This window comes from Macaca thibetana, chromosome 2, assembly GCF_024542745.1.
Source record: "Macaca thibetana thibetana isolate TM-01 chromosome 2, ASM2454274v1, whole genome shotgun sequence".
Lineage (NCBI taxonomy): Eukaryota > Metazoa > Chordata > Mammalia > Primates > Cercopithecidae > Macaca > Macaca thibetana.
The window spans coordinates 52,306,591-52,334,578 of NC_065579.1; the positions used below are offsets into that span (position 1 = coordinate 52,306,591).

The 27,988-nt window shown below is 37.9% G+C and overlaps 1 protein-coding gene and 1 long non-coding RNA gene across 3 annotated transcripts in view; one reads left to right on the plus strand and one right to left on the minus strand.

Moving 5' to 3' along the window:
* Window positions 1-564: 564 nt before the first annotated feature.
* Window positions 565-27,985, minus strand: LOC126948253 (uncharacterized). Its single transcript, XR_007723374.1, has 2 exons — window positions 27,847-27,985; window positions 565-657 (listed from the first exon to the last, which is right to left on the minus strand). It is a non-coding gene; the product is annotated as an uncharacterized LOC126948253 (long non-coding RNA).
* Window positions 14,405-27,988, plus strand: part of RNF13 (ring finger protein 13) — a 159,609-nt gene continuing 146,025 nt past the window's right edge. For both annotated transcript variants that reach the window (XM_050779780.1, XM_050779781.1), the window contains exon 1: window positions 14,405-15,074. The gene's annotated coding sequence lies outside the window, so the exon portion shown is untranslated. The remainder of the gene's footprint in view (window positions 15,075-27,988) is intronic.

The window sequence follows — 27,988 nt, forward strand, 5'->3', positions numbered from 1 at the left end:
AGGATCTTTTATACTGCATCGATTTATTATGTCAGTGACAGCCTCCTCCACTAGACTGTGAGCTTCCTGATGGTGGGGCAGTGTCTTATTCTCCTTTGTATCCCCAGTGGCCTAGCCCAGAGCCTCACAATGGATGAATAGACAAGCTAGATTAATATCATTAAAAATTGCCTTGTAACAATGAAATGACAGGTAGACTTGAAAAACTCATAGCAGTTTAGAGACAGCTTAAAATGATAAAGATTACACTTGATTCTCTCAGTTGCAATTTAGGAACAGCTTGCCTTAGCATCTAGAGGCCCTTTTTGAGTTATTTTTCTTTTTCCAAGAGTGGTAAAACTAAGTTAATTAGCCTACTGGGGACCTCCTACATGCAATGGAACATGCTAGGTCTTTGGAAGATTTGGTCCTAAATATGATCTTAAGGGATTTGCTATGAGTAGGGAAGATGACAGATGTCCAAAACACCTGGTCCAGTGACCATATTGTAGGATGAAGTATAAGAAAGGTGCAAATAAAATAGAAGGTATGGAGGTGAAGACACATTTGATCTGAGATAAGATATATTCTTAATTCATTTTTTCATTCAGTACATGCACACTGTAGGAAAGTTGTGGTATCCTTCTTCATCCATCATAAGGGTCATGGCCAACACTCCTATAACAAAAGAAAGATTAATAAGAGAAAAGCGTAACAAATCTATTCAATCAAAGTTTTAGTGACACGGGGACTTCAGAAATGAAGATTCAAAGACTCAGGGAAAACTGTCCATTTTAATGCTTAGATTTGATGTGAAGAATGAACAGCCATGTAGAAATGAAATTGGACAAAGGGATATAATCTAATGGTAATTGACTGAGGGGGAAAACTCAGCAAGGCCTGTCTGTTCATAGTCTTCTTGGCCTCTCTTTGTAGCACCCCTTCCTCCCAGGTATAGGACAGGACCCCTCTGGAATGAGGGTCTTTAAGGAAGAAGGGAGAGAGTCACCTTTCTAGGTTTTATAGCTTACATTAGAGGTGAGGAGTTCGAGTTTTTACGACCTGCCTTGGGGAAGAGGAATACTGGTTTTTTTTGACTCCCTTCAGGGGAGGAGGGAGTGTGGGAAACCAGAGGGCAGGAGAAGGTCAAAAGAGACTTTGCTTCTGAGGTTGCTTCTGAGACCTTCCAGTTTTCTTTAGTTCAAATGACTCAGTATGCCAAAGTGACATACTTCTGAGTATCATTTTCTAAGCTGAACAGCACTGAGCCCCTAATATGTGTCAGGCGCTGTTCTGTGCTGGATTATTGCAGTGAATAAGACATGGAGCTTCCAGTGTAGTGTGTATATGTGTGTATGTGTCTTTGGGGTGGAGAGGAGAGTAAGAATAGGTAGGGAATCAGGGGAGGGCAAATACAATAATTAAGTAACTAATAAACAAGGAAGCTCTGTTTAAAGAGAATGGTCAAATACTAAGGCTAAACATGGAAAAAGGGCTAAAAATGGTCAAATACTAGGGCTAAACAAAATAAATGTAATGAATTAGGAAAGAATTGCTTACTGGGAATAACAGTAGGGAATAATTAGATTAAATACAGGGAAAACAAATAAATAGTAAGATGACACATACCAAGATAGAAAGAGAAGGAAAAATAGTGTTACAGGAAGATCTGGGTGCACATGAAAAGAAACAGCCATGCCACAATCAGTGACTAATATTTTAGTCCACTGTCTTCTTCTATATTTCAAAGATGGAGATCAGTTTCTTGATTCTTATTTCTGAGCTTAAAGTGTAGCATTCTCCCTATTATAGTTTAACTCTTTAGGTTCCTTTAAAAAGCGTTGTCAAATTGTCCCTGTTTGCAGATGACATGATTGTATATTTAGAAAACCCCATCGTCTCAGACCAAAATCTCCTTAAGCTAATAAGCAACTTTAGCAGTCTCAGGATACAAAATCGATGTGCAAAAATCACAAGCATTCCTATACACCAATAATAGACAAACAGCCAAATCATGAGCAAACTCCTCACAATTGCTACAAAGATAATAAAACACCTAGGAATACAACTTATATGGGATGTGAAGGATCTCTTCAAGGAGAACTACAAACCACTGTTCAAGGGAATAAGAGAGGATGCAAACAAATGGAAAAACATTCCATGATCATGGATAGGAAGAATCAATATCATGAAAATGGCCATACTGCCCAAAGTAATTTATAGATTGAATGCTATTCCTATCAAGCTACCATTGACTTTCTTCACAGAATTAGAAAAAAACTACTTTAAATTTCATATGGAACCAAAAAAGAGCCAGTATAACCAAGACAATCCTAAGCAAAAAGAACAAAGCTGGAGGCATCACACTACCTGACTTCAAACTATACTACAAGGCTACAGTAACCAAAACAGCATGGTACTGGTACCAAAACAGATATAGACCAATGGAACAGAACAGAGGCCTTAGAAATAACACATCTACAACCATCTGATCCTTGACAAATCTGACAAAAACAAGCAATGGGGGAAAGGATTCTCTATTTAATAAATGGTGTTGGGAAAACTGGCTAGCCGTATGTGGAAAACTGAAACTGGACCCCTTCCTTACACCTTATACAAAAATTAACTCAAGATGGATTAAAGGCTTAAACGTAAGACCTAAAACCATAAAAACCCTAGAAGAAAACCTAGGCAATACCATTCAGGACATAGGCATGGGCAAAGACTTTATGACTAAAACACCAAAAGCAATGGCAACAAAAGCCAAATTGACAAACGGGATCTAATTAAACTAAAGAGCTTCTGCACAGCAAAAGAAACTATCATCAGAGTGAACAGGCAACCTACAGAATGGGAGAAAATTTTTGTAATCTATCCATCTGACAAAGGACTAATATCCAAAATCTACAAGTAACTTAAACAAATTTACAAGAAAAAACCAACCCCATCACAAAGTGGGCCAAGAATATGAACAGACACGCTCTTCTCAAAAGAAGACATTTATGTGGGAACAAACATATGAAAAAAAGCCCATCACTGGTCATTAGAGAAGTGCAAATCAAAACCGCAATGAGATACCATCTCATGACAGTTAGAATGGTGATCATTAAAAAGTCAGGAAGCAGCAGATGCTGGAGAGGATGTGAAGAAATAGGAGAGCTTTTACACTGTTGGTGGGAGTGTAAATTAGTTCAACCATTGTGGAAGACAGTGTGGCAATTTTTCAAAGATCTAGAACCAGAAATACCATTTGACCCAGCAATTCCATTAGTGGGTATATACCCAAAGGGTTATAAATCATTCTACTATAAAGACACCTGCACACTCATGTTTATTGCAGCACTATTCACAATAGCAAAGACTTGGAACCAACCTAAATGCCCATCAATGATAGAATGGATTAAGAAAATGTGGCACATATACACCATGGAATATGATGCAGCCATAAAAAAGGATGAGTTCATGTCCTTTGCAGGGAAATGGATGAAACTAGAAACCATCATTCTCAGCAAACTAACACAGGAACAGAAAACCAAACACTGCATGTTCTCACTCATAAGTGGGAGTTGAACAATGAGAACACATGGACACAGGGAGGGGAACATCATGCACCAGGGCCTGTCGGGGGGTGGGGGTCTGGGGGACGGATAGCATTAGGAGAAATATGTAATGTAGATGATGGATTGATGGGTGCAGCAAACCACCATGGCATGTGTATACCTGTGTAACAAACCTGCATATTCTGCACATGTATCCCAGAACTTAAAGTATATATATATATATAAAAGCTTTGAAATAATTACATGCTTATATTGACTTTAAAATATTTTCTGATTTATGATATATTGATACATGCCATACATGTTATTGATACGTACAGAATAACAAGAAGAATTTTACGTTACATGGTGAATAGTATTGTAGAGCAATGCTGAATGATCGGTGGTCCTTTATGATACTATTTACCTTAGAAGTATCTGCTTTGGTATTAAAATGTCAATGCTGATGTGTTGAGAAATAATTGATAGTATCTATTTTTAATATCTAACTATGCTTTTATTATTGTGACTTTTAAAATTTGTCATTGAGTTTTGTTCTTTCTTTCCATCTAAGAAAGCATAAATGTGCATTTGAATCATCTGGTGATCCTTTTTATATGTTGATTCTCACTGAGAAGTTCTAGAGTGGGACCTGGGATTTTCAATTTAACAAACTCCCTGGACCATACTTTGTTTTTTTGTTTGTTTGTTTTGTTGTTGCTGTTTTCTGAGATGAAGTCTTGCTCTGTTGCACAGCCTGGAGTACAGTGGCACGACCTCAGCTGACTGCAACCTCCACCTCCTGGGTTCAAGCAATTCTCCTGCCTCAGCCTCCCAAGTAGCTGGGAACACAGACGCACACCACCACGCCTTACTAATTTCTATAGCCAGATGCTATAATTTCTATAGCCAGACGCACACCACCACGCCTGGCTATTTTTAGTAGAGACGGGGTTTTGCCATGTTGGCCAGGCTGGTTTTGAACTCCTGACCTCAAGTGATCCGCCTGCTTTGGCCTCCCAAGGTGCTGGGGTTACAGCTTTGAGCCACCGTGCCCGGCCTCCCTGGACCATAGTTTGAATAGCAGGGAACTAGAAGTTATATGGAGCTTTTAAAAAAAGTAATTGTAAAGAGAAAGAGATTTTTGTCCCAGCTGCCTCCCAATTTAATACAAAGAAAAGCAAAAGAATATTGTCCTTTAAAATTCACCTAAAAATAGTTTCACAAAGCAGTGGTTTTAATCTGGCATTATTTGTTTATTATTATTATCTGATATACCTGGTGTCTTTATTTGGATCATCTGAACACATGGCAAATGCAATTGAACAGTTCCCTCATGTCTTTATATTTGGAAGTGAAAAAACTAGGGGCAGATGCATCTCATTAAATTGCTAAGATCAATAAAGACTTAACTATAACCAAGATGGAAGCTGGGAGAATTTCCAGACATTAGAGCTCATCACTAGATGCAAAGGCTCTTTCAAGGAAGTGAAATTGTGCAACTAATAGCTAGAATAAACTCATGCTTGATATAGGAAATAACAAGCAGTAAACAGGAAAGAAATCTACAATTAGGAAAATAAGCAGTATTTAGGAAAATAGCAATTATAAAACACAGTTTATTGTCAACTAAAATAGAACAAGCAGTAGGCTAATTGAAGTACTATGTACCATTGTGTTAGTTGGAATGCTTTATATCAATACAGGACTTGTAAATTGAATTATAACTTTAACCACTGTCCCATTTAGTAGAATCAAACACATCATGCTTAGTAGTCTCCTTTCTGATATCACATCCCCTATCTTGTGTTTAAATTGTAGAGAAAGCTCTTACATATTCATCAAAGCCCAACAGATTAGGACAGTGCCTTCTCTGATCTTCTGTGTTGTCATTTTTGTTCAATATTCCCCATTCTGTGGACTTTGCTTCTCTGCCTTAAGAATGTGTTTGGTCATGCAGTCTGCAGAAGAGTGTTGGGGTCAGGAGTGAGAACTGATCAAATATGAGGTGGCAATAGCTGACAATTAAATCTCTGATATCTTTCTTTTTTCTGGATCCAAAGAAAAGAATTAATGTAGGCATTTCAGATACCATTGTAAGGGTTCCATGTGGAAAAAACTGTGCGGCAGGAGCCAGGGATTCTCAAAACCTGCTTGATGTATGCTAAAGGCTAGCTCTAAATATATTTTATTTATATTAGTAGTTTTATTTGAAAGGTGCAAAGAAGGCTGCCTGTAAATGATCAAGCAGTCCTCCTACCTCAGCCTCTCAAAGTGTTGGGATTATAGGCATGAGACACTGCACTTAATCCCAGTGTACAGATCTTTCATTACATCCTTGGTTAAATTCTTTTCTAAGTATTTTATTCTTTTTGATACTATAATAAATGAAATTACTTTTAAATTTTTTTCTTGGATAGTTTATTGTTAATGTATACAAATCCTACAAAATGTTTAAATGTTCATGTTGTATTCTGCAACTTTACTGAATTCATTTATTAGTTCTAACAGTTTCTTGATGTAGTTTTTAGAGTTTTCTATATGCAAGATCATATCATCTGGAAACAAAGACAATTTTACTTCTTCCCTTCCAATTTGTATGTCTTAGATTTCATTTTGTTGCCTAGTTATTCTGACTAGGACTTCCAGTATTATATATTGAAAATAATTGGTGAGAGTGGGTGTATTAGTCCGTTTACCTGCTGCTGATAAAGACATACCTGAGACTGGGAAGAAAAAGAGGTTTAATTGGACTTATAGTTCCATATGGCTGGGGAGGCCTCAGAATCATGTAGGGAGGCAAAAGACACTTCTTACATGGCAGTGGCAAGAGAAAAATGGGGAAGATGCAAAAGCAGAAATCCCCAATAAAACCATCAGATTTCATGAGACCTATTTACTATAATGAGAACAGTATGGGGGAAACCACCCCCATTATTCAAATTGTCTCCCACCAGGCCCCTCCCACAACGTATGGCAGTTATGGGAGTACAATTCAAGATGAGATTTGGGTGGGGACACAGAGCCAAACCATATCAGTGGGCATCCTTGTCTTGTTCCTGTTTTAAAGGAAAAGCTTTTAGTTTTTCGCCCTTGAGTTTGATGTTGCTGTGGGTTGGCCATATGTGATCTCTATATTGTGTTGAGGTATATTACTTCTATACCTAATTTGTCAAGAGTGTTTTTTTTTTAAAATCATAAAAGGATATTGAATTTTGTTAAATGCTTTTTCTGTATCAGTTGGGATGATCATATGATTTTTGTCCATTCTTTTAATGTAGTGTATCACATTTATTGATTTGCATATATTGAATCATCTTTGCATCTCAGGGATAAATCCCACTTGATTGTGGTGTATGGTTCTTTTAATATGCGGTTGAATTTGGTTTGCTAGTATTTTGTTGAGGATTTTTGCATCCATGTTAATCAGGAATATTGTTCTGTAATTTTCTTTTCTTGTAATGTCTTTCTCTGGCTTTGATATCAAGGTGATACTGGCCTCATAAAATAAGTTTGTAAGTATTTGCTTCCTTTCTATTTTTTGGAAAAGTTTGAGAAGGATTGATATTTATTCTTCTTTAAATGTCTGCTAGAATTCACCAGTGAAGTGAGGTCCTGGGCTTTTCTTTGATGGGATTTTTTTCTTATTTGTGCAAATATATAGGGTACATGAGATATTTTATTACATGTATATAATGTGCAGTGATGAAGTCAGGGTATTCACGGTGTCCGTCACCAAAGTATGATACATTTTTGTCAAGTATAGTCATCCTACTCTGCGATCAAACATTGAATTTATTTCTTCTTACTGTATGTTTGTACTCTTTAGCCCACTTCTCTTTAACCTCCTCCCTTCCTACTCCACTCATCCTTCCCAGTCTCTTTGATCTTGTTTTACACTCTCTACCTCCATGTGTCCAAATATTTCACCTTCCTCATGTGAGAACTTGCAATATTTGTTCTTCTGTGCCTGGCTTATTTCAGTTAAGATAAAATGACTTCCTGTTTCATCCATTTTGTTACAAATGACATGATTTCATTCTTTTGAATGGCTGAGTAGTATTCCACTGTGTATACATATTTTCTTTATCCATTCATCCATTCTTGGGCACTTAGGTTGATTCCATATCTTTGGTATCGTGAATAGTGTTGCAATAAACATACAAGTTCAGTATCCCTTTGTTATAATGATATATTTTCCTTCTGGTCGATACCCAGCAGTGACATTGCTGGATCAAACTTTTAGTTTTTTTGAGAAATCTCCATACTGTTTTCCATAGTGGCTATACAAGTTTACATTCTCACTAAAAGTATGTAAGAGTTCCCTTTTCTCCACATGCTCACTAACAATTGTTATTTTTTGTCTTTTTAATAATAGCCATTCTGACTGGGGTAAGATGATATCTCATTGTGACTTTGATTTTCATTTCCCTGATGATTAGTGGTTTTGAGCATTTTTTTCATAAACCTTTTGGCTATTTTTATGTCTTCTTTTGAGAAGTATCTATTTGTGTCTCTTATTCACTGTTTAATGGAATTATTTGTTTCTTTCTTTTTTTCCTATTGAGTTCCTTGTATATTCTGGATATTAGTCCTCTGTTGGACAGTTTGCAAATATTTTCTCAGGTTGTTTCTTCATTCTGTTGATTATTTCTTTTGCTGTGCAACAGCTTTCTAGTTTAATTAAGTCATGGGAGATTTATGATTACTGATTCAATCTCCTTCCTCATTATCGGTCTGTTTAGATTTTCTGTTTCTTCATGATTTGGTCTTGGTAGATTGTATATTTCTAGGAATTTATGCATTTGTTCTAGGTTATACAATTTGTTGACTTATAATTGTTCATAGTATTCTCTTAGACTGCTTTGTATTTCTGTGGTGTCAATTATAATCTCTTCTCTTTCATGTCTGATTTTATCTTTCTTTTTTCTTTAGATAAGGTTTATCAAATTTGTTATTTTTTCAGAAAAAAAATCTTAGTTTCATTGATCTTTTCTATTGCTTTTCTAGTGTCTATTTGATTTATTTTTGTTCTGATCTTTGTTATTTCCTTCTTTTTAGTAACATTGGGCTTTGTTCTTTTTCTAGTTCCTTGAGGTATGATGTTAGGTTGTTTATTTGAGATCTTTATGTTTTCCTTATGTAGGTGTTTATCACTATAAAATTTACTTTTAGACTTTCTTTTGCTGCATTCCATGGGTTTTAGTATGTTGTGTTTCCATTTTTAGTTATCTTAAGATGTCTCCTTATTTTCCTTTTGATTGATTTTTTTGACCCATTGTTTGTTCAGGAGTATGTTGTTTAATCCACAAGTTTTCCTCCTCTTACTGATTTCTAGTTTCATGCCACTGTGTCAAAAAAAGATACTTGGTATGACTTCAGTCTGTGGCCTAACATGATCAGTTGTGGAGAATGTTCCACGTGCACTTAAGAAGAATGTATATTCTGTTGCTGCTGGATAAAATGTTCTGTGTATGTGCGTTAGGTCCAGTTGGCCTAAAGTGTAGTCCAAATCTACTATTTCCTTATTGATTTTTGGTCTGGATGATCTATCCATTGTTGAAAGTGGGGTATTGAAGTCTCCTCCTGTTGTTCTATTACTGTTTCTTCCCTGAGAACATATATTTACAATTCTTATAGCTGCTGCTGCTGCTGCTGCCTCTTCCTCTTCCTCCTCCTCCTCCTCCTCCTCTTCTTCTCCTTCTCCTTCTCCCTCTCCCTCTCCCTATCCCTCTTCTTCTTTCTTCTCCTCCTCCTCCTCTTTCTTCTTCTTCTTCTCTTCCTCCTCCTCCTCCTCCTCCTCCTCCTCCTTCTCCTCCTCCTTCTCCTCCTCCTTCTTCCTCTTCTTCTTCTTCACAAAATCTCACTGTCTCCCAGGCTGGAGTGCAGTGGTACAATCTCAGCTCAAGCAGTTCTCCTGTCTCAGCCTCCTGAGCAGCTGGGACTACAGATGCATGCCACCTCACCGGGCTAATTTTTATATATTTGGTAGAGGTGGGGTTTCACCATGTTGGTCAGGCTCATCTCGAACTCCTGACCTCAAGTGATCTGCCCACCTCAGCCTCCCAAACTGCTGGCATTACAGGCGTGAGCCACCGTGCCCGGCGTCTTACAGCCTCTTAATGCAATGACTTTTTTTTTTTCTTTTTAAACATTATATAATGCTTATTTGTTTCTTTTTACGGCTTTTCACTTAAAGTTTTTTTTGTGTGATATAAGTGTAGCAATCCCTACTCTTTTTGTGTTTTTTATTTGCATGGAATACCTTTTTCCATCTCCACGCTTTAAGCCTGTTTATGTCCCTAAAGCTGATGTGAGTTTATTGTAGGGAGCATGTAATTGGGTCTCTGTTTTTTTCAAAATCCATTCAGCTACTCTATGTCTTGTTTGGAGAATTAAATCCATTTCACATTCAAGGTAATTATTGATAGGTATGGACCTACTATTGCCATTTTGTTAATTGTTTTCGGCTGTGGGTCTCACGGGCAGTGTTCCACATGGCTGGGAGAGACACGCACACGCACTCACTCACTAAGCTCTCACTTTTCCTGTGGGAGAAATCGCTGGCCAAGGGAGGTCTCTCTTGGCACTGAGCTCTGCCACCTAGTGGAAGCAGTGATGCAGGAAAAGCAAAACTGTTCTTACCCACTTCAATTTATCTATTCTGGAAATTTTTATTTTTTATTTTATTTTATTTTTATCTTGTTGTGTCCCCCAGGCTGGAGTGCAGTGGCACGATCTTGACCCGCTGAAACCTCTGCCTCCTGGGTTCAAGCGATTCTCCTGCCTCAGTCTCCTGAGTAGCTGGGATTACAGGTGTGCGTCACCACACCCAGCTAATTTTTTTGTATTTTTAGTAGAGACAGGGTTTCACCATGTTGGCCAGGCTGGTCTCAAACTCCTGGCCCCAAAAAACTCCAACAGTGTGCTGGAACTTCTCCACTGGACTCCTGGACTTCCACAAAGGTACTGTCATCTGGAGGTAGTTTTCAAAATGGATGCTTCTGCAGTAGGATGACAGTAAAGAGCTCCTATTTCACCATCTTGCTGATGTCACTTATGCCATCTCATTCTGAATTTGCCATTTAAAATACCTTTCATTCGCTTCTTCCCATCTCTCCTTTTCTGCTTTATATTGCATATCGTTTTCTTTATTCCTTTATTCCCTTTTTATGTCTACTGGTTTGGAAATCATACTCAATATCTTTGGTCTCCATACCTTTTTTTGCATCTCTTTTTTTCTGGGTTTGATTTTCATCTTTCTGAAGATATTCTTTACAAGTTCAGTTAGTAGAAGTCTGTTAGTGGTAAAAGCTGATTTTCCCTAAAAATGTATTTATTTTGCCCTCACTCTTAAGTGATAGCTTAACTAGGCATATAATTCTAAATTGACAGTTGTAACTATTTTATTTTAGCATTTGAAGATATTATTTCACTGACTTTTAGTTTCTTTCGTAGCTAGTAAGAAGTCCAGGCCAGGCGCAGTGGCTCACGTCTATAATCCCAGCACTTTGGGAGGCCGAGGCAGGCAGATCACGAGGTCAGGAGATAGAGACCATCCTGGCTAACACGGTGAAACCCCATCTCTACAAAAAATACAAAATATTAGCCGGGCGTGGTGGCGGATGCCTGTAGTCCCAGCTACTCGGGAGGCTGAGGCAGGAGAATGGCGTGAACCTGGGAGGTGGAGCTTGCAGTGAGCTGAGATCAAACCACTGCACTCCAGCCTGGGTGACAGAGTGAGACTCCGTCTCAAAAAAAAAAAAAAAAAAGCTATCAGCTATCACTCCTTTGTAAGTATTTTATCTTTTTTTGTTTGTTTAAAACGTTTTATTTTTCTTTGATCCTCTTTAAATTTTATTACAATGTGCCTAAATATGAATTTATTTTGTGTTTCTTTAGGGTATATTCCTTGGAGTGAATTGCTGTTTCATAGAAAAATTTCTTTTTCACCCTCCCTAGACAATTTCACATTGTTTCCCAATGTGGTTATATCAGTTCACAAGCCAATGACTTCTTCCGTCTTTATATTGCATTATGTCATATGAGTTTTTGTATGCTTATTTTGTAATTCCTTTGTTAGCAAACAGAGGAAAACTGGTTCTCAGTGCCCCAAAGGAAAAGTTGAATTTGCATGTTAGTCATCTTAGATATAGAGAGGGAGGCAACCCATCCCACATAAAACAATGACTATATCATTTTTAAGGCATTTAACATTAAGCATACCTCTTTTTGTCTGATCTTTCTCAACTCCTTGAAAATAAATTGGGTTAAACTTTGTTGAAAAACCCTCTGGCTGATACGTATCTCCTTAGGTTCTGAACTTTTCACTTTTTATCTTACTAAATGAACCTATTCATTAATTTGGAACTTGGCAAAGAAATAAGAATCTTTTAGAATCTTTGGCTAAAAGTTCCCTGATGCTATTTTTAGAAATTCTGGTTGGTACTTTTCAAAATTGCTTATTCCATACATACATAAATTCTTTATGGATCTTATTCTTTCTTTTAATAGTACTAATTTTATTTTGTTTTCAAAATGAAAATACCATTTTTTTCTGAATCTAAAATTACCTTTATTTCTGTTTCTAAATATGATAATACATAGAATTGTTTAAGGTTTCTGATTAATCTCTGTGCTTAAGGAGACTGCCTGCATTCTTTCTGGTATTTAGGGAGAACTATTTCTAAGCCATTTCAGACAATTACATAATTGGGTATCTGTCTTTTTTTGTTGTTGTTGCCTTACAATATTTTGGAAATAGGAGAGTCTACAATTACTTTTATGTGCTATCTGTTTGTACTTTTTAGGAAGGTTAAAAAAAAAAAACCTGTTAGATACAACACCTTAAAAGCACATTTTGTTTCTATAAAAAGATAATTAGTGGTATATTAGTATCATGTGCCTTATTAAACCTTCATGTTCTTGAAAATTGTAATTACGACATCTGTCAATCTTACTGTCTAATCTGCTTTAGAAAAATTAATACATTTTTCCAATATATTTTTTTCCAATTTACCTTTTTCAGCACAGGTTGGGAGAGTAAATGTTTTTGCAGAGTGTAGCCTAAACGCAGTACAAATCACACATTACCTTGTTCATAACTGAGAGAACTATACCTATTGTGATCTGAAGAGCAGATTGAAACCAGAAGTAAAATATTCTGTACTCCAGGTGCCTTTAAGGAATAAGCAAAGCTCTTTGGCTGAGCATGGTGACTCGTGCCTGTAATCCTAGCACTTTGAGAGACTGAGGCAAGAGGATCCTTTGAGACCAGGACTTTGAGACCTGCCTGGGCAACACAGCCAGGCTTTTTCGCTACAGAAAATAAAATAATTAGCCGGGCCTGGTGGCACATGCCTGCAATCATAGCTACTCCAGAGGCTGAGGTGGGAGGATTACTTGAGCCCAGGAGTTCTAGGCTGCAGTGAGAAACGATCTCACCACTGCACTCCAGCATGGGCAACAGAGAGAGACCTTGTCTCTAAAATAAATAAAAATAAAACAACAATAACAAAACCCAAAGCTCCTCTCTGTGGACTTAAATATATATATATATATATATATATTTTTTTTTTTTTTGGAGACGGAATCTTGCTCTGTTGCCTATGCTGGAGTGCAGTGGTGGGATTTCAGCTCATTGCAACCTCTGCCTCCCGAGTTCAAGTGATTCTCCTGCCTCAGCCTCCCAAGTAGCTGGGATTACAGGTGTGCACCACCAAGCCCGGCTAATTTTGTAATTTTAGTAGAGATGAGGTTTCACCATGTTGGCCAGTCTGGTCTTGAACTCCTGACCTCAAGTGATCTGCCTGACTTGGCCTCCCAAAGTGCTGGGATTACAGGCGTGAGCCACTGCACCCGGCCTAAAAAAAGTTTTTTGATGTTATGCAAGAAATCTGATGTAATATACCAATTTGAGGTAATTTAATGACAAAATGCTTATAGAGATATTATAAATGTGTTTGTATTAATTACACTAGTCTTCTTAGTAATATTCCCAATGCTGAGTTTTATTTATGACTTTCTTAAAGGCAGAATTGTGATTTAAGTATTGAATGTCTTCACAACCAATGAAAAGTTAAGACTATATAGAATACTCATAGGATATACAGAAGAGGAAAGTACCTTTGATGGCTTTTATTTAATTTTGTAAAATTTGATTTTAAATTTCTTGTATTTGAATTTTATTTGAGTAGGTAATATTTACAAGGTTCAAAATTCAAAAGGCACAAAAGGATACACAATAACGAAAGTGTCTTTCCCCCGTTGCTGTGTGCCACCTACTCAGGGCTCTCCAAGCAATCAAAGTTACAAGTTACATCCAATGGTATTCTACTAATATTCTGTGTGACAGCCTCCTCGCCACCATTTTTAAAACATGATGTTGAAGGAGTTGAAGCCTGTAAAGGCCTTATTAAAGGTGCCTTATTATTTGAAGCAGAAGTAGTGGCTGATTCTATGTCTCCTGACATTTTAGTTCAGGACTTGGTAATCTTTGCACTAAGTCACACTGCTTTTGTAAGGTGGCGAGTTGGCAATGATTAATCAGTGTGGATAGTACAATCCGGTAATTTTCGACTGGTTTAAGATTGGGACAACCAGAAAAGGTTTATCAGAAGGGCGGCAGGGGACGAGATTTTTGGTTCATCAAAAGGAGGCAACGGTTTTAAAAATCACGTGGTTTGACTTTTGCTAAGCCCCGGGGATGGCGCGTGTCAGGCCCAGAGTGCTGATGTCAGCGCGGATCCGAGCCAGGCCTCGGGGGACTGGCGTTCAGACCTCGGGCTGCTCGCATCTCTAACAATTTGAGCCTTACTCTAAGGTGTGGTCACGGTCCCACCCACCCTGATCTCAGACTGGGCACGGTGCGGGAGGAGGGCGGATGAGGCTTCGCCCTCGCCTCTTTAGTAGGTCGGGTGAGTGTAGTGTGCAGGGAAGAGACGTGTCAGCGTCAGCGCCAGGGCCAGGCCCGCCCGGGAGCAGCCGGGCAGCCGGATCTTGGGCTACTGTGTCCCAACAGCCGGAGCGGATCAGACCGACAGGCCCTGCCCGCTCGGTCCCGCGCCGTCCAGACCCTACGGTCTCCGTTTCTAGGGGCACATGGTTAGCGGCAGACGCCCACAGCCAATCCACTCTGCCAGCCTGCCCCTTCCTCTGCCAAGAGCAGCTTCTTCAGCCGCGCTACAGTTCCGCAGACGCCTGCCCCACCCTGCCCTTCCCTTCCAGGGAAGACCGATCACGCGGCCAAGAACGAGACTCGCAAACTGGGCATTTCTCCGAGCCGGGCTGGAGCAAGTAGCGAGACTCCTTGTGAGAGTGGGAAGGAGCCTTAACAGTCAACCATGTGGCCCAATGGGTTTTCTGTGCCTTTGGGTGCGGACCAATGAGGCATGTGGGGCGGGACTTCCGCTTCGCCTCGGTGTTGTCGTCCCTGCTCCTACTCCGGGCTGTGGGGGTCGGTGCGGATATTCAGTCATGAAGTCAGGGTAGGGACTTCTCCCGCAGCGACGCGGCCGGCCGGCGAGACTGTTTGTGTTGCGGGGGCTGGACTTCAAGGTAAGACCTTGTCCGGCTTCGCGGCAGCCGGGCAGCGGGTTATCGAGAGGCCCAGAGAACATACCCCGCTTGTTGGCCCTCGAGCCCGGAGTCAGCCCTGCTGCTGAGGTCTTTTGCTGCTCCTCTAGAACTGGGCGAGAAGTAAATTAGGCTTTTTGCAAAAGGAATAAAATAGCCTTGCCCTCGGGGGACCGAGTCTCCTCTGCACTCTGATTCTGCGAGTTTGTGTGTGTCCAAAGTTGAGTTACCGGTTTTGCTTCTCTCATTCCCTTCTTGAGGCTGCAAGAGCCTGCCTGGAAAACATGTTTGGAAGGCTTTTCTTGGTCAAGCACCTGCCGCAACGTCCTCGGGGAAATCGCTTGACTTTAGTTGAGGGGGCTGTTTTGTCTTCGAATAGAAGGAGGGCAATCACTTCCTCTCTTTTACCCCCACCCCCTTTTTCTTTCCCTGGAAGCTCAGATTGCAGATTTGGGACGTGACCCCTGCTAGGGCCAGATACTACGGTCAGTCAGCAGCTGTGCCTGTACGCTTAACTTGACTTGCACTTATTAAAGAACTTTGTCCCAGAGAGAAAGAGAGAGTGGGCAGACATAGAAGCCAAACAGTAGTATCCCGGAAGCACTCATGCAACTTTGGTGGCAGCCACTCAGTTTTCTCTGCCGGTGTCTGGTAAATTCCTCTATTTTGTCCTAATCTGACAATAGTAAATAGTAAATTCCCAAAACTGTCGTTTCATCATCAGTTTCAGCACCGTGGGCAGCTGCTCGGGTCCTCTCTTGTTGCCCCAAACCTGCCCGGCTATTACTGTTAGTCAGTGATGCAGCAGGAACAGTGAAAACTGATGCATTCCTTTCAACAATGATGTGTTGTTCTCCAAGGAGAACATCTGCAGTTTTTGTTACAATATAAATAAGTAAGGTAGCTGTGCCTCCAAAGAGTTCTTGTGGAGAAACAAATCAATTCAAGATTTAAGGTAGGACTTTCAAGAGTTTATTCTATTTAAGGACAATTTTTTAAATGGGTGGAGATTAGCTCCATGTCGAAGTAACAAAACTGGACAGTGGTAGCAATGAAAAAGAACTTTAAACAGGAGGTAAGAAGTGTAGTGCAGTGCTGTAGTGCAGGGCCCATAAGGATTCATTAATAGATTTTAGGATCAATTTAGTACATTGACAAAAGCATTAAAAAGAAAGAAAAAAATACCAGAGGACATTGTATGGAATAAAAGTAAATATTATGGCAAGAAGCTTTTGTTTCAGTTTTTAACAATATGCATGTGTCAAGAGGAAGTTGGAAATGTAGAGTGTATTATGGATTATTGCAAAAACAAATGTTTCAAAAATACTGGATTCCAAATTTGAGAGTCAAGCTGGGTTCAGTTCTGCCACTTACTAATTCTGTGACCTTTTCTGTAAATAACAAATGAGTTATGAGGATTAAATGAAACAAAATTTGTCTATTACGTAAGTTTTTTTGTTGTTTTGTTGGTAACTATTGAAGAGAAGGACGGTTATTTTTCTCTATGTAGGGAATGAGAACTGTTTTATTAGGTTTTTTTTTTTTTTTAACCTCTGCCTTTGTTTGAAGCTAGGCAGCTTGTCATCTTGTCTCTATGTGTAATGCAAATCTTAGACAAAATCTTGGTTTGAGAGTTATAATACTGAAGGGTTTGGGATAAGTTCTCATCTCTCCTTGTATAAAGCTAATTTTCTCAATAATTTTGGAGGGGCATAAATTGTTGTTAGCATTCAGCTTTCTTCCCTTGATATTTTTCTGCATTCCAGAATATCGTAGATTATTCAGAACTTTTACAGGCACTAACTTTAGCTAAGTGAGGGTAGGACTGAGGGTATGACTAAAGGGATAGATTTATGTCTTTGAGTTAAGTTGGAGAAAGGCATTTTATGCCTTATAGTTCTTCCCATAGGAGATGTATGAAATGAAATAGTTTGGTCAACTATCATGGTATGTTTTGCTTACTTCGTATAGGTGTGACCTAAAAATGGTTGGCATTTAAATAACAATATTTTTAAATCTGGTAATTAATGATGTTTAGCAGAAGGCAAATGAGTTTCAGTCAAAATAGTGTTTTGCACTGTTTGTCATGTTTACCATATGGCATTGCGTATGATAGTTTCACATGACATAAAAAGGGGAAGAAAGTTGGTAAGCATTGTTACTTTTCCCAATAGAGGAAACAAAATTACAAGCAAATTCCTTTTAATAAAGCATACTGGTGAGTCATTGTTCAAAAATGTATGTATTCTATAGATATTTATTGAGCATATATAAAAGTAAAATATTAAACTTTTATGAATCTTTTACATTACACAAAAGTTGATTTGGGGACAACACAGCATATGATTGGTGTTGTCAAAGTTTATATAACGTAGTATATCAACAACAACAAAACAGTAATGTAGCTAATATTGATTGGTTACTATGAGCCAAATACAATTCTAAGCCCTTTGTAATATCTCAGGTGGTTCTTACAGTCATTGATGTAGTAGATGGTAAATTGTTTCCTTTTTATTTTTATTTTTGGGGGACAGGGTCTTGCTCTGTTGCCCAGGCTGGAGCGATTATGGCTCACTGCACGCTTGACTTTGTGTGCTCAAGGGATCCTCCTATCTTAGCCCAACAAATAGCTGGGACTACAGTCATATACTGCCATGCCTGGCTAATTAAAAAAAAATTGTTTTTTTGTAGAGACAAGGTCTTGTTATGTTGCTCAGTCTGGTCTGAAACTCCAGGGTTCAAGTGATCCACCTGCTTCAGCCTTCCAAAGTGCTGGGATTACAGGTATGATACATCATGCCTGTCTTATCCCCATTTTATAAGTGGGAAGTGGGGGAATTAAGGCATCACAGATACATAACTTGTGAGTTCACACAAGTAGCTGGTGGAGTAGTGGAGTAGCTGGAATTTGAACACAGGTATTCTGACTACGGAACGTCTGTCTCTTTTATGTCTTATTTCATTAAAAATATGGAATGCCATGGGGCTATTGTGGATTCTTACTTGCTGGTGAGTTTCGGTGAGCTCCTCCTCAGTTTCCTTAACTGCTTCCTTATTTGTTTTTGTGGAGATTCAGGTAATTTGTGAAGCATCAGATGGAGTATATGTTTAGTAAATTATATGCCTTAGCTTTTTTTTTTTTTCCATTGACGATAACGTCATTTGAAAGATTGTTAGCAGTTGAAGGAGGGTGGGAAAAAAAAAAAACTTCCACATAAGGACACTGCCCAAGCAAAGGTATAGAGATAGGAAAAGCAGAGTATATTTGGTAAGGGTATGTTTAAGGACCAGACTGGTAAAGATAGATGGATACAGATTATGGAGATTCTTAAATGTCAGACTAAAGATTTTGTATATGATTTTTAGTTAAGAAGAAACTCTCTTTATGGATAATAATTTGTGAACAGGTCCAATGGAAGAGTGGAAGCCTAGAAGTAGGAATACCATGGAGTTTAACTATAGTAGTTGAGGCAAAAAGTGATGATTGTAGTGAAGGTACAAATTTGAAAGATGTTGACATTATAATGACATTGACACTGGGAACTGACCAGAGTATAGGCCCAGGACAAATTTTTGGGAGGATAGTGATGTTATTAGCAGAAATAAGGATATTATCATGAAGAACAGGTTTTGGTGGAAGGAGATTTAGGAGGAGAGAGGATGATAGGGAGTTTACTTTTGGAGCTGAGGAGTTGTTCAGATATTTGGAAATATAGAATGAAAACTGGAAGCTCTGTGTATTCTATGAAAAGGGAAGAGACCAAATGCTTACATTGTAAGGAAATGACCTAAAAGTAACCACTCCTCTGTGGGTCAGAGTTTCACAAGAGTAATGTGACTCCTTAAATTCCTCACAAGTACAGATTTCTCAATGAAGATGCACCCATTATTTTTCCCTTTAGTGTATTTTGATTTGTGTCCTGGGAGATCAGGAGGTAAGTCAGTGGGGAGGAAAAATTTTTAGACCTAGCAAGGCTCCCGTTTATTAAAAAAATAGCTAGTAAACTGGAGACTAGGGATTCTCACACTAAGAATTTTGAGAGTCTGATTTTTGTGTGGTGCCAGGCATTTATAAACATATGTTGAATGTTGAATTGTTGAACATTTGAACATCTCCAGATTTTTATTTTTTTATTTTTTGAGAGAGAGTCTCGCTCTGTCGCCCAGGCTGGAGTGCAGTGGCGTAATCTGGGCTCACTGCAAGCTCCACCTCCCGGGTTCATGTCATTCTCCTGCCTCAGCCTACCGAGTAGCTGGGACTACAGGCGCCCGCCACCATGCCTGGCTAATTTTTTGTATTTTTAGTAGAGACAGGGTTTCACCGTGTTAGCCAGGATGGTCTCAATCTCCTGACCTCGTGATCCACCCGTCTCGGCCTCCCAGAGTACTGGGATTATAGGCGTGAGCCACCATGCCAGGCCCAGATTTGTTATTTTTATTATCACTTCTTTGTTACCTTGAATTGGTTAATAGCAAGACCTTTAGAATCAGAGAGCCTGTGTGCTTGTTATGGGGGACAGTGAAAGTCAGGGTGCAACTGATGAGATTGTATTTTACTTATAGCCAGGATTGTGGAAAAAGAGACTCAAAGGATAAGAGGCTTACCATTTTTTCCATTCTGTAAAACGATGTTGATGACAATACCAATTCTGATAGTTGTTTTGAAATACTGACTTAATATATGAAAAGTGTCTGGTACATGACAGATAGTAATTGAGATGTTTTTGTTATCAGTATTATTATCTTCATAAGTGGGGGCAAACACAGAGATCCCAGAACCTATTATAAGAAAAAAATTAAAACAACTGGAGGCCCTTTGTACTTGAAAAAGGGCTCAGGACTAAGTCATAGAAGGACTGTAGGTTTCCTTTCTTGGAAGATTTTCTAGGGTTTGGTACAATTGGGTAGAGCATGATGTTGAATTAAGTAGTAAAATATGTCCATCTCAACTATTTTCAGTTTCCCGTCAAGTTCTCAGTAACTGGCCAATGAAACAAACCAACAGAAAAATGTTGTTGAACATGATTAGGTTTACATATCTTGTCATACCATTTTTGGAAACATTACTTGGATCCTACTACTTAGGGGTTTTTCTGTAACATTTATTCACTCAAACATTTGTTGAGTACCTTCTATGTCAGACACTGTTCTAAAGAGAAAAATCCTTGCCCTCATGGAGCTTATCTGCTAATGGGAGAAATAAGGTGCATTTTCATAATAGACGGTAATTAGATTTTTCTCGTACTATGTATTTGTACCTGTTTAAGCAGATGGTAATAATGAATACTATACCAGATTGTAACTAATTTTGCAGAGCATTTGAAAGAAGGGACCATGTCTTTCTTATTCACGTTTGTCTCTCCCTTTTCCCCTTTCTCCCAGTGGAATGGCTTAGATGGATTTAATGCTCAACAAATGTAGATACTCATCATATGTTTATTACAGGGAGAAGGTGTTAAGGGAGAGGCTAGATAGATCTTAAAGATTAAAGGAGTCAGTTAAATGTGGCAGGTATTAAGGACCCATGTACCCCCTAGATTGAAGGTGAGAAGAAGAGAATCTGGCCGGGTACGGTGGCTCACGTCTGTAATCCTAGCACTTTGGGAGGCCGAGGTGGGCAGATCACTTGAGGCCAGAGTTTGAGACCAGCCTGGGCAACATGGTAAAACCACATCTGTACTAAAATACAAAAATTAGCCAGGCTTGGTGGCTCACTTACGTAATCACAGTTACTTGAGAGGCTGAGGCAGGAGAATCGCTTGAACCTGGGAGGCGGAGGTTGCAGTGAGCCGAGATCGTGCCACTGTTCTCTAGCCTGAGTGGCAGAGCGCGACTCTGTCTCAAAAAATAAAATAAAATAAAATGAAATCAAATCAAATAAAATATAAAAATAAAAAGAGAATCCCCTGGCTTATCTATGAGGTTGGAATAGAAATAAAGTTATATTGTAGCTGAAAGCATCAGCATTATGGGAGTCTGGGTGCCACCCAACATTCCCACTTATTAGCTGGGTGACTTTGCATAGGTATCTTAACCTCTCAGTTCATTTCCTTGTCTGTAAATGAAGTAGTTGGAATTGTCCAGTTAAAAATCTGCTTTTACCACTTCTTGTAAAATATCTCTTGCGCTAATGTTTCACTTCACTAATGTAGATAATATAGAAGCAAGCATGAGCTTCCATTGAATAAGCATGAGAAAATGTACATGGTTAGAAAGAAAAAAGACTGGAGGAATGGCAAGGAACTAAGCTAAATATACAGAGAGGAGCCAGTTTATGAAGAACTTCTTTGCTAAACCACAATTTAGTTCTGAACTTTATTCTGAAAACTGCTTACTCTGTTAAGGAATTTTTGCAGGCAGTAACATAATCAGGCATTTTTATATCTACCTTTATATTCCTCTTAAGAGAAGGTGATCCCTGAGGAAGATATTTGTTATTTCTAGTTGTTTCAATGATGTAGATCTTCCTGAGGAAATCGGTGTTTTTAACTTTGAAATAAAGTCTGAGGAACATTGTCAATTTTGTGGTTATGGAGTTAATAATTAAATATTAATGATCATGAAATATTCAGACATTAAAACATTTAAATGTTTATTGTGACATTAATGTGAACTGAAAAGAAAACTGAAATTTTGGGATGTTTTGCGCTTTGATATGAGAGAGCTCCTGGTCACCTACAAGAATTTGGCTTAGAATCATTTTTAAGGAGTTAGAAATATGTTGACCTTGAATTGATTGAATGTGAATGTAGTTCAGGCTTGCTCTTTCACCCTTTCTTTCTTTCTTTCTTTCTTTCTTTCTTTCTTTCTTTCTTTCTTTCTTTCTTTCTTTCTGTCTGTCTGTCTGTCTCTCTCTCTCCCCTTCCTTCCTTCCTTCCTTCCTTCCTTCCTTCCTTCCTTCCTTCCTTCCTTCCTTCCTTCCTTCCTTCCTTTCCCTTTCTTTCCTTTCTTTCCTTTCTTTCCTTTCTTTCCTTTCTTTCTTTCCTGCTTTCTTGCTTTTCCTGTTGCCTTGGTTGGTCTCAAACTCCTGGCCCCAAGCAATCCTCCCTCCTCAGCTTCCCAAAGTTCTGGGATTACTGGCATGAGTCACCACTCCCTGCCCAGGCTTCGTTTCTAATGATAGAAATATCCAGAAAAACTTTATAGAGGGAATGAATTTCCACTGGGAAATAATCCTAGTAAGGAGCTGGTGATAAATCAATATTTCTGAATGAAGTCATGAGGGAGAAACATCGACTTTATTTAGACATAAAACACCTCATTAAATGTTGAAGAATACTTTATTTGCATAATTACTATGCTTGTCATTTGCACATTTGACCTTCAAAGAGGAAGAACTGGTTATAATTTCCACATTTATCCAACACGTATTATAAATGTTAATTGCTTTTTTTGGAAAAAAAATTGAGGTAAAAATTCACGTAATTAACCATTTTGAGGCAACAGTTCAGTGGCATTTAGTATATTTGCAGTGTTGTGCAACCATTGCTTCTGTCGAGTTTCAAAACATTTTTATCACTTTAAAGTAAAATCTCATACCTATCAAGCAGTTACTCCTCATTCCCTGAGGCCCCTAGCTCATGGCAACCAAATCTGTTTTCTATTTTTATGGATTTACTTATTCTGGATATTTTATATAAATTGAATTATTCGATATTTGAGTTTTTATCCCTGGCTTCTTTCATTTAGCAAAATGTTTTCAAGGTTTACTCACATGTAGCTTGTATCAGTACTTCTTTCCTTTTTATAGCAGAAGAATATTCCTTTGCATGTATATATATCAGTTTGTTTATCCATTTATCCATCGATGGATATTTGGGTTGTGTCCACCTTTTAGTTATTATGAATATGTTGCTGTGAATATTTGTGCCCAAGGATTTATTTGAGTACCTGTTTTCACTTCTTCGGGTATATACCAAGAATGGAATGCTGGGTCTTATGGTAATCCTGTTTAGCTTTTTGAGGACCTGCCAAACTGCTTTCCACAGTAACTAAACCATTTTACATTCCCACTGAATGTGTGAGGGTTCCAATTTCCCTACATCCTTGCCTACGCTTATTTTCTGTTTTTAAGAAATGATAATTGCCATCCTTATGGGTGTAAAGTGGTATCTCACTGTGGTTTTGATTTGCATTTCCCTGATAACTAATGATTTTAAGCATCTTTTCATGTGCTTGTTGGCCATATGTATATCTGCTTTAGAGAAATGTCGATTCAAGTTATTTGCCCTTTTAAAAAAATACGTTGTTCGTGTTTTTGTATTGGGTTGTGTTTTTATATACTCCAGATACTAGACTGTTCATTATCAAATATATAATGTGCACATGTTTTCTTCCATTCTGTGGATTTTTTTTTCAATTTTTTGATAATGTCCTTTGATCGATAAATGTTTTGAATTTTGATGAAGTCCATTTTATTTATTTGACTCGTTTTTGGTATCATATCTAAGAATCCATTTCCAAATCCCAGGCCATGAAGATTTATCCTATGTTTTCTTCCAAGAGTTTTATAATTTTAGTTCTTATATTTAGCTCACTGATTCGTTTTGTGTTAATTGTTGTATAGGGTGTAAATTCCAACTTCATTGTCTTGGATGTGAGTAGTTGTTCCAGCACCACTTGTTGAAGACACTGTTCTTTTGTCATTGAATGGTCTTCGGCATCTTTAAAATCACTTGGCTATAGATGTATGAGTTTATTTTTGGATGCTCAATTCTACTCCTTTGGTCTATATATCTATCGTTATGCCAGTGCTATGTTGTTTTGATTACTGTAGCTTTGTGGTAAGGTTTTGAATTTGGGAAATGTGAGTTCTCCAGCTTTGTTCTTCTTTTTAAAAATTGTTTGACCTGTTTTGGCCCCTCGCAATTCCATATGAATTTGAGAATCAGCTTTTCCATTTCTGCATAAAAGGCCATCAAAATTTTGATAGGTAACATATTGAATCTGTAGATTGCTTTGGGTAGTATTGCCATCTTAACAATATTAAGTCTTTCAGTGCCTGGATGTGTGTTTGATATCTTTCAGCAGTGTTTTTGTGTTTTATGGTTTTCAGTGTACAAATCTCTCACCTCTTTTGTTATATTTATTCCTGGGTATTGTATTCTTTTGGATACTATTATAAATGGAAGTTTTTCTTAATTTAATTTTTGGATAGTTCATTGCTGGGGTGTAGAAACACAACGGATTTTGTGTGTAACATTTATTGCCTTTAACAGTCATTTACTGTCTTTTTTCCATATGCAAGCTGAATCACGTGAGTAAATAAAAAAGTGGAAAGTGGAACACTAAAGAACTTGATCTGTAAGATGTCTGATTTCCCTGAATGTGGAAACTATGAAGGATGTTTTTAGCAAAGTGTTGAATGACTATCTTACTATAATTGGGCTATTCCATTTCTGGTATCATGTTACATATATTTGGTCATTATTAAAGAAGGTAGATCATTTCATTTTCTTTAGGTTTGGAGAGAAGTGTCAATATGTAATTCATTTTCAAAGTTATAATTATTTTGCAACTTAATTTTGATGTTACAGAGAAAGCCTCAGGGATAAACCATATTTATCACAGTCTGGTACAGAGATCCATGAATAATAAAGATAAAATTAGAACAGAAGCTAATTTGAATATATAAATTATCATTAATATATGTTAGTTTTTATGTTTTTCTTGAAGTTTTCAAATAGCCTTAACATTTCATTATGAATAGAAATGTGAACAATTTCAACCTCGTAAGTAATTAAAGAAATGCAAATTTATGCAATACTTGGATGATATGGGAAGGGCAGTATTTCATGACACAGACTTTTAATTGAATCCTAACTTCACTATTTAAGAGGTAAGTGTAACTGGGCAAGCAACTGAACACTTAAAACACTTAAAAATAGGAGGAAATATTTATAAAGTGCTTGCTGTGTGTTAGGCGCTGTTTTAAGCACTTTATGCTGTTGATCCAAGTCTTTATTCCTATATTTATGGAGAGACAGTGGAACCTACTATAGAGTTGTGAGGATTAAAAGAAATAATGTATATTAAGTACTTAGCCAGATATATAGTAAGCATTTGATAAATATTAGCTATTTTTGTCATTTATAATTTCACCTAACACCAACAAAAGACCAAAAAAGGAGAATCGATGCAATGAAAGGCATATTTATTTGGAAATATTAATAGGAATGTTCTTTTCTGGAAAGCAGTTTGGCAATATGTATGAAGTCTTAAAATGTTTCTTTGGTGTAGCGATTCCATGTCAGGGAATCTATCCCAAGAAGATAATCAGAAGTATGGAAAGATTTATATTCACTGGAAAATTATTTGTAATAGCCTGAGTTGAATTCAATTCAATATTGTACGGCAAGAAAATAGACAAAGTTATGTGTCAGCCATATAAAGCAGTACAAAGTAGTGGTTATAAAGAGTTTGAACAACTGTAATTTCAAGTAAAAAAAGCATACAAATCATAATACAATATGATACAAGTGATTACTTTGAACTTTGGAAGACATTATATTATTAAAATAAAATAACATGTTAAAATTTTGAAGTAACTACAGAGTTAAAGTTGTAAAAACAGTACAAAGACCTTTATGTTTTTTGTTATTAGAGAGAAAGTTGTTTCTCTGATGCTGTATTTTCCTGTAAACAACAATATTCTTTTTAAAGAAATGGCTGATTTCAGGGCTGGGGCAGGAAGAGTACAAGATAGGACTGGAAAATCTTGTGCCAGAAAACAAGGAGGTGCTCAAGAGTGTTGGGAACATATTAAAAAGACACAGAAGCTAGCTTGAATAAGCCTGCACTGGCCAAACAATTGGACATCAAAATAATAATACAATAACAGATTATAACCCATTGAATAAAACAGTAATATGTGATTCCATAGTGATATAAATAAATAAATGAATAAATTAAAATTTTGCCAAGAAATGTGATAATTACCATGGTAGGCAGAATAATGACTGCCCAAATATGTCCATATCGTAATACTTGGAATCTGAGAATATGTTACCTAGTATGAGAAAAGGAACTTTGCAGAAGTGATTAAGGACCTCCGTTTGGGAAGATTATCTGTGTGGGCCCAGTGTAATCACAATTGTCCTTAAAAATGGAAGAGGGAGGCATAAGAGGAGTTTGTGATAATGTGCTGTAAGAAGGAATTAATCTACCATTGCTGGCTTTGAAGATGGAAGAAGAGGCTACAAGCCAAGGATGTCAGCAGCCTCTAGAAGCTGATAAGTATAACAATCAAATTGTTGTATAATGTAAAACATTTTCATTTAAAAACATAGATGGATAGTATCCTAGACTAGAAAAAAAATGTATATTTTGTGAAAGGAAATGACCTCTGTCCTAGTTTTCCTTTGGGGCTTTTTTTTTGTTTTTTTTTTTTTAAAGATATACACACAAATATAGTTAGGTAGATTGATAAACAGACACATACAGGATTATATGAGTATGTCTAGTTAATGTCCATTTGTAAGTATATCTATATCAAAAAGCTGCAAAAGAAAACTAGGTCAGAGGTCATCCTCTTTGTTTTTTTAAATTTAACTTTTATTTTAAGTTCAGGTGTACACGTGCAGGTTTGTTATGTAGGTAAACTTGTGTCATGGGAATTTGCTGACTAGATGATTTCATCACCCACATATTAAGCCTAGTACCTGTTAGTTATTTTTCCTGATTTTTTTTTTTTTAAAGAGACAAAGTCTTTCCCTGTTGCTCAGGCTGGAGTGCACTGGCGATCATAGCTCACTGAAGCCTCAAATTCTGGGCTCAAGCAATCCTCCTGCCTTAGCCTTCCCAGTAACTGGGACTATAGGTGCATGCCACTACACCTGGCTAATTTTTGTATTTTTTGTAGAGACAGAGTCTCGCTATGCTGCCCAGGCTCCAGCAACCCTCTTTTTTTTTTTTTTTTTTAAGACTCAGTCTCACTCTGTTGCCCAGGCTAAGTGCAGTGGCACATTCTCTGCTCACTGCAACCTCTGCCTCCCAGGCTTAAGTGATTCAGCCTTCTGAGTAGCTGGGATTACAGGCACCACCACGCCCGGCTAATTTTTGTATTTTTAGTAGAGACAGGGTTTCACCATGTTGTCCAGGCTGGTCTCAAATTCCTGCCCTCAGGTGATCTGCCCATCTCAGCCTCCCAGAGTGCTGGGATTACAGGTATGAGCCACTGTGCCCCGCCTCCAGCAACCCTCTTGACATAGATGTTGTACATTCCAGACCTGGTGTTGGCAGCTGCGCCCTGACTGCCTCTGCATACCTACCCATCAGCACCCCAGTGGGCTGTTTATTGTTTGCCTGGCAACCTTGGACCAGCTCTGGTCTGGTCAACCCAGTGAGATTCTCTGTTACCTAGAGTGCTGCAACCACACCTGCTGCAATGAAAACTGAATTTCAGCCTTAGACTGTCTTCCAAGTTTGTCCCTTTGTAATGTCTCCTTCAGTGTTACTCTCTTATAGTTTAATAATTCCTTTTCTCTAAAAAATTAAAAACAGCTTTACTGAATTATAATTCACATACAATAAACTATATAAAGTGTATACTTTGATAAGTTCTGATATATTTATATAATCATGTAACCACCTCTATAATGAAGTTAATGAACATATTCATCACTCCTAGAAGTTTCCTCATGTCCTTTTGGAATCCCTCTCTGCTGCCCCTCCCTACCTCTCTTCGTATCTTTATATTTACTATCCTATCATAGCTTAATAATCGTTTATATTGAATACCTTTTGTTTAACTTACTGAATAGTGTCTCCTGTTTGAACCTCTGCTGGTACAAAATTGATATCTGGAGTGGCTCCAGCAGATAGATCTGAAATTCTGAGATTTTGGCATTTGGTTGGTAATGCCTTTGGGCCTGAGCACAGTGCTAAGCTCTTTGTCA